We start from the raw sequence: 13,215 nt of genomic DNA, 5'->3' as shown, positions 1-13,215 counted from the left end.
TGATGTCACTACAACACCAGTAGTGTAATACGGGCAAGGTCTCCCATCACATATTGCTCTCCTCCAGCTGACACGGCGCACCGGCCCCGTGACGCAACGGCCCCGTGACGCAACGGCCCCGTGACGCAACGGCCCCGTGACGCAACGGCCCCGTGACGCAACGGCCCCGTGACGCAACGGCCCCGTGACGCAACGGCCCCGTGACGCAACGGCCCCGTGACGCAACAGCCCCGTGACACAACAGCCCCGTGACACAACAGCCCCGTGACACAACAGCCCCGTGACACAACAGCCCCGTGACACAACAGCCCCGTGACACAACAGCCCAGTGACACAACAGCCCAGTGACACAACAGCCCAGTGACACAACAGCCCAGTGACACAACAGCCCAGTGACACAACAGCCCAGTGACACAACAGCCCAGTGACACAACAGCCCAGTGACACAACAGCCCAGTGACACAACAGCCCAGTGACACAACAGCCCAGTGACACAACAGCCCAGTGACACAACAGCCCAGTGACACAACAGCCCAGTGACACAACAGCCCAGTGACACAACAGCCCAGTGACACAACAGCCCAGTGACACAACAGCCCAGTGACACAACAGCCCAGTGACACAACAGCCCAGTGACACAACAGCCCAGTGACACAACAGCCCAGTGACACAACAGCCCAGTGACACAACAGCCCAGTGACACAACAGCCCAGTGACGTACTTATAAAAGCCAGGGAGTGTGAGGAATAACAACTCCCTCCATGAACACAGGAGACTATTATATATGAGAAACACACCCCCCCCTTCCCCCAAAAAATACCAAAGACTCCAACGACCCGAAACGTGGACTGTTCTCCATGCTACAGTTCGGCAGGCGGTACCGGTGCATCAAGGTTCGGACCAACAGACTCACACAGCTTCTAGATGGTTAAATAGATGACTACTGTTCTACTACAGACTATCCTCACTGACCGTGCCCATCGACAGGTCTCTCTCTACACACTCAGACAACCTACGCTGCTGCTAAAATCATTATTGATTAAATAACCCCATTACATTATTATTACTGTCCATTGATTATTGAGTGTCATTACATTAGTTGTTTATTCTGCTACTAGTCACTATTACTCCTGTTTACAAGAATACATTAGTATCTATTTATCCTGCTCCTGGTCACTAAAATCAGAAAAAATAAAGAAACGTCCTCGCACTGTCAAGTTTGCTGAAAATAAACGCAATTGACATATAAGATTCAACAGACAAACTGAACAAGGTCCACAGACATGTGACTAGAAGAAATTGAATAATGTGCCCCTGAACAAAGGGGGGATCAATATCAATATAGGTCCTTCTGTAGCTCAGTTGGTAGAGCATGGCGCTTGTAACGCCAGGGTAGTGGGTTCGATCCCCGGGACCACCCATACGTAGAATGTATGCACACATGACTGTAAGTCGCTTTGGATAAAAGCGTCTGCTAAATGGCATATATTATTATTTATTATATATTATATATTTCAAAAGTAACAGTCGATGCTTCTACACCCGTTTGGGGTTTTAGGCTGGGTTTCTGTACAGCACTTTGTGACATCAGCTGATGTAAGAAGGGCTTTATAAATACATTTGATTGATTATCTGGAGTGGCCGCCACCGGCATTAAGTACTGCACTGCATCAGGTTTGCCAGTTCTTGCTGTGAGAGGTTACCCCACTCTTCCACCAAGGCACCTGCACGTTCCCAGACATTTCTGGGGGGAATGGCCCTAGCCCTCACCCTCCGATCTAACAGGTCCCAGACGTGCTCAATGGGATTGAGATCCGGGCTCTTCGCTGGCCATGCCAAAACACTGACATTCCTGTCTTGCAGGAAATCACACACAGAACAACCAGTATGGCTGGTGGCATTGTCATGCTGGAGGGTCATATATCAGGATGAGCCTGCAGGAAGTGTACCACATGAGGGTGGAGGATGTCTTCCCTGTAACGCACAGCATTGAGTTTGCCTGCAATGACAACAAGCTCAGTCCGATGATGCTGTGACACACCGCCCCAGACCATGACGGACCCTCCACCTCCAGATCGATCCCTCTCCAGAATACAGGCCTCGGTGTAACGCTCATTCCTTCAACAATAAACGCGAATCTGACCATCACCCCTGGTGAGACAAAACCGCGACTCGTCAGTGAAGAGCACTTTTTGCCAGTCCTGTCTGGTCCAGCGACGGTGGGTTTGTGCCCATAGGCGACGTTGTTGCCGGAGACGTCTGGTGAGGACCTGCCTTACAACAGGCCTACAAGCACACAGTCCAGCCTCTCTCAGCCTATTGCGGACAGTCTGAGCATTGGAGGGATTGTGCGTTCTTGGTGTAACTTGGACAGTTGTTGCCAATCCCGTACCTGTCCCGCAGGTGTGATGTTCGGATGTACCAATCCTGTGCAGGTGTGGTTACACTCTGCCACTGCGAGGACAATCGCTGTCCGTCCCATCTCCCTGTAGGGCTGTCTTAGGCGTCTCACAGTACAGACATTGCAATTTATTGCCCTGGCCAGATCTGCAATCCTCATGCCTCCTTGTAAATCAAAGGAGGCATCAGCTGTACATAGTCTATTGGTAAATAGCCCATCCATTTTCACCTACCTCATCCCCATACTGTTTTTATACTGTTTTTTATTTATTTACTTTTCTGCTCTTTTGCACACCAATATCTCTACCTGTACATGACCATCTGATCATTTATCACTCCAGTGTTAATCTGCAAAATTGTATTATTCGCCTACCTCATGCCTTTTGCACACATTTTATATAGACTGCCCATTTTTTTCCTACTGTGTTATTGACTTGTTAATTGTTTACTCCATGTGTAACTCTGTGTTGTCTGTTCACACTGCTATGCTTTATTTTGGCCAGGTCGCAGTTGCAAATGAGAACTTGTTCTCAACTAGCCTACCTGGTTAAATAAAGGTGAAATAAAAAATAAAAAAATCAAAGTTTGTCACGTGCGCCGAATACAACATGCCTAAGGCACATTCATGCAGATGAGCAGGGAGCTTGGGCATCTTTCTTTTGGCATTTTACAGAGTCAGTAGCAAGGCCTCTTTAGTGTGCTAAGTTTTCATAACTGTGACCTTAATTGCCTACCATCTGTCCATTCCACAGGTGCATGTTCATTAACTTTAGGGATAGGGGGCAGCATTTTCACTTTGGATGAATTGCGTGCCCATAGTGAACTGCCTCCTACTCTGTCCTAGATGCTAATATATGCATATTATTATTACTATTGGATTTTAAAAAACACTGGAGTTTCTAAAACTGTTTGAATTATGTCTGAGTATAACAGAAACGATAGGGCAGGCAAACTTCCAAACAGGAAGTGGAAATCCTGGGGCTGGTTGATTTAACTCATCGCCTATTCCCATCCCAGTAAGATATGGATGTGTTCGCACTTCCTACGCCTTCCACTAGATGTCAACAGTCAGTAGAACGTGGAATGAAGCCTCTAGTGTGATGTGGGACCGGATGGCAGCTATTTGAGTCAGTGGTCTGGCAGAATGCCAGTTCCTGGTTATGCGCATTACTCTTGATATCGCCATGCGTTCCATTACTCTGTAGATAAAAACGAATGCTCCGGTTGGAAGGTTATTGGATATGATAATAACATCCTGAAGATTGATTCTCTACTTCGTTTGACCAGTTTATTCGACCTGGAATATAACCTTTTGAAGTTTGTCCGAGTTCGCCTGGATCAGCGCCAGCTTTTGGACATGTGAACTAAACGTGCTAACAAAAGTAGCTAATTGGACACTAGTAATGGACATTATCGAACAAAACGATTTATTGCGGAACTAGGATTCCTGGCACTGCATTCTGATGAAAGATCAAAGGTCAGGGAATATTTATGATGTAATTTTGTATTTCTGTTGACTCAACATGGCGGAGTAATGTTGTTACTTCTGAGTGCCGTCTCAGAATAGTGCATGGTATGCTTTTTTGTGTTTTTTTTTAAATCTGACACAGCGGTTGCATTAAGAACAAGTGTATCTTTTAATTATATGTAAAACATGTATCTTTCATCAAAGTTTATGTTGAGTATTTCTGTTATTTCTGTGATTATTTCGGATATTCGAGGCATTTCTGAACATGGCGCCAATGTATACCGAGATTAGTGGATATAAATATGCATATTATCGAACAAAACATAAATGTATTGTGTAACATGTCCTATGAGTGTCATCTGATGAAGATTATCAAAGGTTAGTGATTCATTTTCTCTAATTCTGCTTTTGTGACTATCTTTGGCTGGGAAAAATGGCTGTGTGTTTTTTGGATTTGGTGGTGATCTAACAAATATACGTTACGTTTTCGCTGTAAAACATTTTTTAAAATCTTAACACGATGGGTAGATTAACCACATGTTTATCTTTCATTTGCTGTATTGGACTTGTTAATGTGTGAAAGTAAAGTATTTTGAAAATATATTTTGAATTTCCTGCGCTGCCTTTTCAGCGGAATGTTGGGGGGGGGTTCCATTAACGGAACGTGTGTCATAGACATGTTATTTGATTATGTTTCATTGAACAAGCGTGGGAAACAGTGTTAAAACCCTTTACATTTACATTTAAGTCATTTAGCAGACGCTCTGGAGATCTATTTGTATATTTACGAATTATCTTTGAAAGACAAGGGTCCTGAAAAAGGGACACTTTTTTTCTGAGTTTATATATTACCATTAGTACATTAGTGTCAGTATTTATTATATTCCTTCTACTAGGAACTTTACATGCATACAAGGCTGAAAACTGAGTTCACAAAACATTAGGAACAGGTTCCTAATATTAAGTTGCACTCCATTTTGCCCTCAGAACAACCTCAATTCGTCAGGGCATGGACTCTACAAGGTGTCAAAAGCATTCCACAGGGATGCTGGGCCATGTTGACTCCAATGCTTCCCACTGTTGGTGTCAAGTTGGCTCCATGTTCTTTGGATGGTGGATCATTCTTGATACACAAACGGTTGAGCGTGAAAATCTCAACAGCGTGGCACTTATTGATACAAACCAGCTCGCCTAGCACATACTACCATCATTCAAAGGCACTTAAATATTTTGTCTTGCTCATTTAATGGAACACATACAAAATTCATATTTCAAGGCTTATATATATATATATATATATTATCCTTTAATTGAAGTGGATTTAACAAGTGACATCAATAAGAGATCGTAGATTTAATCTGGTCAGTCTCATGTTCCTAATGTTCTGTCCACTTCGTGTATATCCTACTACCAGTCACTTTATATGTATAAACCCACATCAAATCAAATCCAATTTTATTTGTCACATACACATGGTTAGCAGATGTTAAATGCGAGTGTAGAGAAATGCTTGTGCTTCTAGTTCCGACAATGCAGTGATAACCAACAAGTAATCTAACTAACAATTCCAAAACTACTGTCTTATACACAGTGTAAGGGGATAAGGAACATGTACATAAGGATATATGAATGAGTGATGGTACAGAGCAGCATACAGTAGATGGTATCGAGTACAGTATATACATATGAGATGAGTGTGTAGACAAAGTAAACAAAGTGGCATAGTTAAAGTGGCTAGTGATACATGTGTTACATAAGGATGCAGTCGATGATGTAGAGTACAGTATATACATATGCATATGAGATGAATAATGTAGGGTAAGTAACATTATATAAGGTAGCATTGTTTAAAGTGGCTAGTGATATATTTACATCATTTCCCATCAATTCCCATTATTAAAATGGCTGGAGTTGGGTCAGTGTCAATGACAGTGTGTTGGCAGCAGCCACTCAATGTTAGTGGTGGCTGTTTAACAGTCTGATGGCCTTGAGATAGAAGCTGTTTTTCAGTCTCTCGGTCCCAGCTTTGATGCACCTGTACTGACCTCGCCTTCTGGATGATAGCGGGGTGAACAGGCAGTGGTTCGGGTGGTTGATGTCCTTGATGATCTTTATGGCCTTCCTGTAACAACGGGTGGTGTAGGTGTCCTGGAGGGCAGGTAGTTTGCCCCCGGTGATGCGTTGTGCAGTCCTCACTACCCTCTGGAGAGCCTTACGGTTGAGGGCGGAGCAGTTGCCGTACCAGGCGGTGATACAGCCCGCCAGGATGCTCTCGATTGTGCATCTGTAGAAGTTTGTGAGTGCTTTTGGTGACAAGCCGAATTTCTTCAGCCTCCTGAGGTTGAATAGGCGCTGCTGCGCCTTCTTCACGACGCTGTCAGTGTGAGTGGACCAATTCAGTTTGTCTGTGATGTGTATGCCGAGGAACTTAAAACTAGCTACCCTCTAAACTACTGTTCCATCGATGTGGATAGGGGGGTGTTCCCTCTGCTGTTTCCTGAAGTCCACAATCATCTCCTTAGTTTTGTTGACGTTGAGTGTGAGGTTATTTTCCTGACACCACACTCCGAGGGCCCTCACCTCCTCCCTGTAGGCCGTCTCGTCGTTGTTGGTAATCAAGCCTACCACTGTTGTGTCGTCCGCAAACTTGATGATTGAGTTGGAGGCGTGCGTGGCCACGCAGTCGTGGGTGAACAGGGAGTACAGGAGAGGGCTCAGAACGCACCCTTGTGGGGCCCCCGTGTTGAGGATCAGCGGGGAGAAGATGTTGTTGCCTACCCTCACCACCTGGGGGCGGCCCGTCAGGAAGTCCAGTACCCAGTTGCACAGGGCGGGGTCGAGACCCAGGGTCTCGAGCTTGATGACGAGCTTGGAGGGTACTATGGTATTGAATGCCGAGCTGTAGTCGATGAACAGCATTCTCACATAGGTATTCCTCTTGTCCAGGTGGGTTAGGGCAGTGTGCAGTGTGGTTGAGATTGCATCGTCTGTGGACCTATTTGGGCGGTAAGCAAATTGGAGTGGGTCTAGGGTGTCAGGTAGGGTGGAGGTGATATGGTCCTTGACTAGTCTCTCAAAGCACTTCATGATGACGGAAGTGAGTGCTACGGGGCGGTAGTCGTTTAGCTCAGTTACCTTAGCTTTCTTGGGAACAGGAACAATGGTGGCCCTCTTGAAGCATGTGGGAACAGCAGACTGGTATAGGGATTGATTGAATAGCGTTTGGCTGGAGTAGCGTTTGGCTGGAGCAAGGAGTTTGAGTGGCCAGGCAAAGGAAAGAGCTTTCAAGGTAAGAATTTCGCTGTACCTGTTTTACACCGGATTGTATCCTGTCCATGTGGCAAATAAATTCTGAATCTATTAAAACATTAGCAGGGGTTAAAAAAACAAAAATCACATGACTGAAACTGAAGTCCATCTCAGATCTATTGTCTGGGGCAAAGTTAACCACCTCTTTCATGTAAAACTGTATTTGTAAACAAGCGCAATTGAGTAGAGAAATAAAACCTGGCAGCATGCTGAACGAGACTTTTGTATTTTAAAAAAAAAGTTGTTTCCTTACAAAGTTTGATTTATATACACTTTTAGATTTTAGAACCTGTGAACGCTACAATCGGTCCCGGGATACTGCCTGACCAAAAAGCCTGAAGTTCTGTCATCATCTGCAGTTCTATTGTAAGAAACATATTTGTTCCCAAGGCAAAAACCTTGTGCTATCCTGGAGCACGAGTACGGGAGATTACAAGGATGCTTCCGACTGTTTTATGACAGATGCCGGGAACTGACGCTGTCGTAATCCATGTAATCTGAGTTTCCAAGATGGTGCAGCAGTAAAACGTGTTTGTTTTAATCCCATGTAAATATTCTGTAAAAGAAAAAAAATAGTTGACAATCACCGTATTCTTATCGGAAGACATAACAGCCTTGGTTTCTCTAATGACTGCCTCGCCTGGTTCACCAACTACTTCTCAGATTGAGTTTATTGTGTCAAATCGGAGGGCCTGTTGTCCAGACCTCTGGCAGTCTATGGGGGTGCCACAGGGTTCAATTCTCGGGCCGACTCTCTTCTCTGTATACATCTATGATGTCGCTCTCGCTGCGGGTGATTCTTTGATTCACCTCTACGCAGACGACACCATTCTGTATACATCTGGCCCTTCTTTGGACACTTAACTAACCTCCAAAAAGAGCTTCAACCCTCCTTCAGTGGCCTACAACTGCTCTTAAATGTTAGTAAATCTAATTACATGCTCTTCAACAGATCGCTGCCTGCACCCGCCCGCCTAGCATCACTAATCTGGATGGTTCGGACTTAGAACATGTGGACAACTATAAATACCTAGGTGTCTGGCAAATGACACTGCATTCCATTTCATATTTACAACGATTTAGAAATGTCATTCTATATTATTAATGACAGATGTATTATTAAAAATGGTCCCTCCTGAGGCCTCCCGGGTGGCGCTGTGCCACCAGAGACCCTGGGTTCGCACCCTGGCTCTGTCGTAACCGGCCGCGACCGGGAGGTCCGTGGGGCGACGCACAATTGGCCTAGCGTCGTCCGGGTTAGGGAGGGCTTGGCCGGTAGGGATATCCTTGTCTCATCGCGCACCAGCAACTCCTATGGCGGGCAGAGCGTGCTAACCAAGATTGCCAGGTGCACGGGGTTTCCTCCGACACATTGGTGCGGCTGGCTTCCGGGTTGGATGCGCGCCGTGTTAAAGAAGCAGTGCGGCTTGGTTGGGTTGTGTATCGGAGGACGCATGACTTTCAGCCTTCGTCTTTCCCGAGCCCGTACAGGAGTTGTAGCGATGAGACAAGATAGTAGCTACTAAAACAATTGGGGAGAAAAAGGGGTAAAATTCAATAAAAAAAATACATTTAAAAAAAGTCCCTCTCCATGTTGTCCACAAAAAGGACACAGAGACTGAACAACTTGACCTGCAGCCACCCAGGCCTGGTCGTCATTGGCTGGCGAGATCGACACAAATCTTGTGTGGTCGTTTCTTATCAAGAACTGCATCTCAACAGCATCAGAGTCAGTCTTAAAATGGGTTACCAGTCACACAAACTGCCTGTGTATATACACCGAGTATACCACGGAAAATACACAATCCATGTCTCAAGACATAAAAGTCCTTCTTTAACCCAGTCTCCTCTCCCCTTCATTTACACTGATTGAAGTGAATTTAATAAGGGATCATAGCTTTCACCTGGATTCCCCTGGTCAGTCAGTCTATAAAACATTAGGCTCTTTCCATGAAAAAGTGTATACCTCTAACCCTAGACTCAGGGACTGATACTCATTTCATTCCCTTGTGTATTTGAGCTAGATGGACTCATTCTTCACTCATCCCTGCTATATATTGACATATATCATTATGTTTCCTATGAAGGGCTAAACTTCCCTTTCATCATGTGATATGGTAAAAAACAACATTAAATTATAACCTACCAGTGGCACAGGATTTGCATTTTAGTATACATTTGTTGTCAGATTGTAAATCACCTAAGGCTTGCCAGTTGCAGTTAACAAGCATGCACAGGGCAGACTACACAGACCAATAGTGTCACTGGGGGGTACCCGTAGTTACTCAGGAAGTTAAACTGGATCAAAATAAATAAATAGACCTTTTTATTATGCCATGTGATCACATGCAATGCAGCAGTTAGCAGAACAACGCATGATTACAGTTCATATGAGAACGGGAGAATAGATAGAACACACACACACACAGAAAGTTTGCATTCAATCATACTCTAAACGAGTCGACAATAACAACCTCTCCTCATCAGTTACAGATGTGACACTTCCTGCCCAAATCAGGGTTAATTCTATAACATCACTGAATGGATAAACATTTCTTTATTGTTTCATTAACCTTCCGACTTGGTCAGAAACACAGGGGGACCGATGGGGGGTGGGGGTGGGTACCAAAACAAGCTATGTGAGCCCATTGGCCAAAGCTGTGAATTCTGGTTGACTGAAAATAGAGCCTTTCTATCCTACCTTGTACTAAAAAATAAAATAATGTTTTTTTTTTAAAGGCCAAATGTAAATACACACATTCAAGGTAAATCTTTAAAATGGTTAAATAAAGAATAAAGGGATTTTGTTTTTCCATGCGCAGGTTGACCTTACTATTGGAATTGCTCATAAGTAATGTACTAAATAGGGTGGCAGTTAGGACTATCATAGACATGCCTCATTTACAGTAGGTTAACTGCAGAACTAGCACGTGTTCCACTAGAGACACACCTTAACAAATCTCTGCTTGGGAAAAACCTTTTGAATTCATTTCATACAGTCAAATGAGGCAAGACCTGAGAACAAGTCTGAACAATGTAGGGTCTACACTCAATCAGCTTCATATCGTCGGGGTATGGACTCTATGATGTGCCAAGCGTCAAGTCTGGAGGAAACCTGGCACCATCCCTATGGTGGGGGCAGCATCATGCTGTGGGGATGTTCTTTCAGCAGCAGGGACTGGGAGACTAGTCAGGATCGAGGCAAAGATGAACAGAGAAACGTACAGAGATCCTTGATGAAAACCTGCTCCAGAGCACTCAGGACCTCAGACTGGGGTGAAGGTTCATCTTCCAACAGCACAACGACCCTAAGTACACAGCCAAGACAACGCAGGAGTACCGTCAGGACAAGTCTGCAGAGAGAAATGGGAGAACACCCCGCCCAAATACAGGTGTGCCAAGCTTATAGCTTCATACCCAAGAAGACTCAAGGCTGTAATTGCTGCCAAAGGTGCTTCAACAAAAGTACTGGGTAAAGGGTTTGAATACTTATCTACAGTTGAAGTCAGAAGTTTACATACTCTTATGTTGGAGTCATTAAAACTTGTTTTTCAACCACTCCACACATTTCTTGTTAACAAACTATATGTTTTGGCAAGTCAGTTAGGACGTCTACTTTGTGCATGACAAGTAACTTTCCCAACTTGTTTACAGGCAGATTATTTCACTGTTTCACAATTCCAGTGGGTCAGAAGTTTACATACACTAAGTTTACTAAATTTAAACAGCTTGGAAAATACCAGAAAATGATGTCATGGCTTTAGAAGCTCCTGATAGGCTAACTGTCATCATTTGAGTCAATTGGAGGTGTACTTGTGGATGTATTTCAAGGCCTACAGGAAACTACAGGACATTTATGATCTCTGTAATTGCAAACAAAGGTTTCTGTACCAAATATTAAATTATGCTTTTCTGATGTATCAAATACTTATGTCATGCAAATTACTTACTTAAAAATCATACAATGTGATTTTCTGGATTTTTGTTTGAAGTGTACCTATAATAAAAAAAAATGACAGACCTCTACATGCTTTGTAAGGAGGAAAACATGCAAATTTGGCAGTGTATCAAAGACTTGTTCTCCCCACTGTATATGGGATTTGATACTGTGATTTTATTGCTCACCATATGTCTGCTGCAGAGAGACAAGACAGAGCCATGAGAAAACTAGTTTTCATCAGTCATGGAAATAAAAGTGCTGATAATGTATTCCCAAAATGGAGAACAGTTTGTGCTGAGTTTGCAGTGCGGGAGTGGGGGGGGGGGGGGGGGATTCAGAGTGTCTATGATTAACAGGCAAGGTGAAGCAAATCATAGAGGACCCCACACAACATTTTGCCCAATGTTAAGTTGTTCTGTCAGCCATCGAGCTGCTGGACCAGTGGGACAGTAGGACAGTGGGACAGTAGGACAGTGGGACAGTGGGACAGTGGGACAGTGGGACAGTGGGACAGTGGGACAGTGGGACAGTGGGACAGTGGGACAGTGGGACAGTAGGCTGTAGGCTGTAGGCTTTGAATACAGTACGTGAACATGTAAATCTGTGACTTTCACGTTTTCAGTACTGCATGTAATAGTGTTGTGTATTTGTATGCTGACGCCACACAAAAAAAATGGTTTTATGTAAATGGACAATAAAAGTATTTCTTACAGTAGAGTTCATTACACAGTAGAGAACTCTACAGTTGAGTACACTATAATATATTGTACTTTACTGTGCTGTACAAACTTGTGAAACAGACATCTTTGATTGGTTTAGACTTTATCCAGACCAATCAAATTTGGTCTTTGAGGGCAGAGCTCATTAAAAATAGCAGCATATACTAGTGTGTAAAATAACACTCAAATAAGCAAAAGGAAGATATTTCATACGTATACCTTTTGTGTACCTAATTAGGATACATCACCATGAAGAGAATGACATTCATTTCCATAATTATTCATTTCTTATGCATCGGGATCCCATGATAAAATTCCGTTACAGAAAGGTTAGTTAGTTACCAGGTTAGTTAGTTACCAGGTTAGTTAGTTACCAGGTTAGTTAGTTACCAGGTTAGTTACCAGGTTAGTTAGTTACCAGGTGTAAATCCATTTCACTTACTGTAGTTCAATAACCAAAGTAGATTTGTGTCACGTCATAGCGGACACCCCATTCTTTCTGCATACATCGTTGAATCTTAAGTCGGAGCAGATATTTAAAGAGTTGTTTTTTTGGGGGGAAACGTGGATATAAAACAGAGGGAGGTTTTACTGAAATTCTTGTTACCTAAACTTTGCATATGCACAGTTCTTCCAGTAAATGTTATTGTAAAATGTCCAGCGTACATTGTTAAAAGTAGTCCTTGTGCATAGAGAGTTATGGTTTGCTAAACACAATTCCGGATTTGTGCTGTTGATAAGACAGCCGCTGGTCCACCCAACCTGTCGAATGGCAATTTAAAATATTTTCATGTCCATTCCATTATCTATATTTTAATAGGTTTTATATGGAGGATTGACAGTATGATTTAAAACAGATATGTTTTGGCAGAGAAATGTAATAAAATTTACATTTGAACTTTTCAAAAATGGTACCATAAAGATGGTTGGAGGGCCACACATCAGAGAATAACTTGAATGGGAATATCTATCACCCACCCTGTATTCAAAAGAACGTTATGACTGAACCAACGTTGGGCACAACAAACATCTCAGATGTAAAGTAGGGATTCGCTACAACATAATAAACATTTATTTGGTGAGGAATTTACTCGACTAAAAATCGGTAGCATTTTTCTTGTGAAAAAATTTAAACATTTTGTATTTTAAAACGTAAGAAATTATTTTTTTAAATAGTTTTGACAACCTTGTGTGTAAGCTTTTAAAAATGTTAGCAATCTCACACCGTTGATCTTTTCCAGTGATTGATGTTTAATGTCTCATGGTATGGTGGCAGGGCCTCAACTTTCAGCACCTTTACCTCTTATAGTCACTTCCTACAAATGATACATGCAGCTCAATGCCTTCTTTCCACTAAACTTTTTTCATCGTTGTCACTC

General features: G+C 43.2%; 1 protein-coding gene across 4 annotated transcripts in view; it reads right to left on the bottom strand.

Moving 5' to 3' along the window:
- Positions 1 to 13,215, bottom strand: part of ptpn13 (protein tyrosine phosphatase non-receptor type 13) — a 178,313-nt gene that overhangs the window by 149,483 nt on the left and 15,615 nt on the right. The gene's annotated exons all lie outside the window — the stretch shown is intronic.

The sequence above is a fragment of the Oncorhynchus gorbuscha genome, linkage group LG16 (assembly GCF_021184085.1).
Source record: "Oncorhynchus gorbuscha isolate QuinsamMale2020 ecotype Even-year linkage group LG16, OgorEven_v1.0, whole genome shotgun sequence".
In the NCBI taxonomy this organism is placed as follows: Eukaryota; Metazoa; Chordata; class Actinopteri; order Salmoniformes; family Salmonidae; genus Oncorhynchus; species Oncorhynchus gorbuscha.
This window is presented reverse-complemented; position numbering and strand designations above follow the sequence as displayed.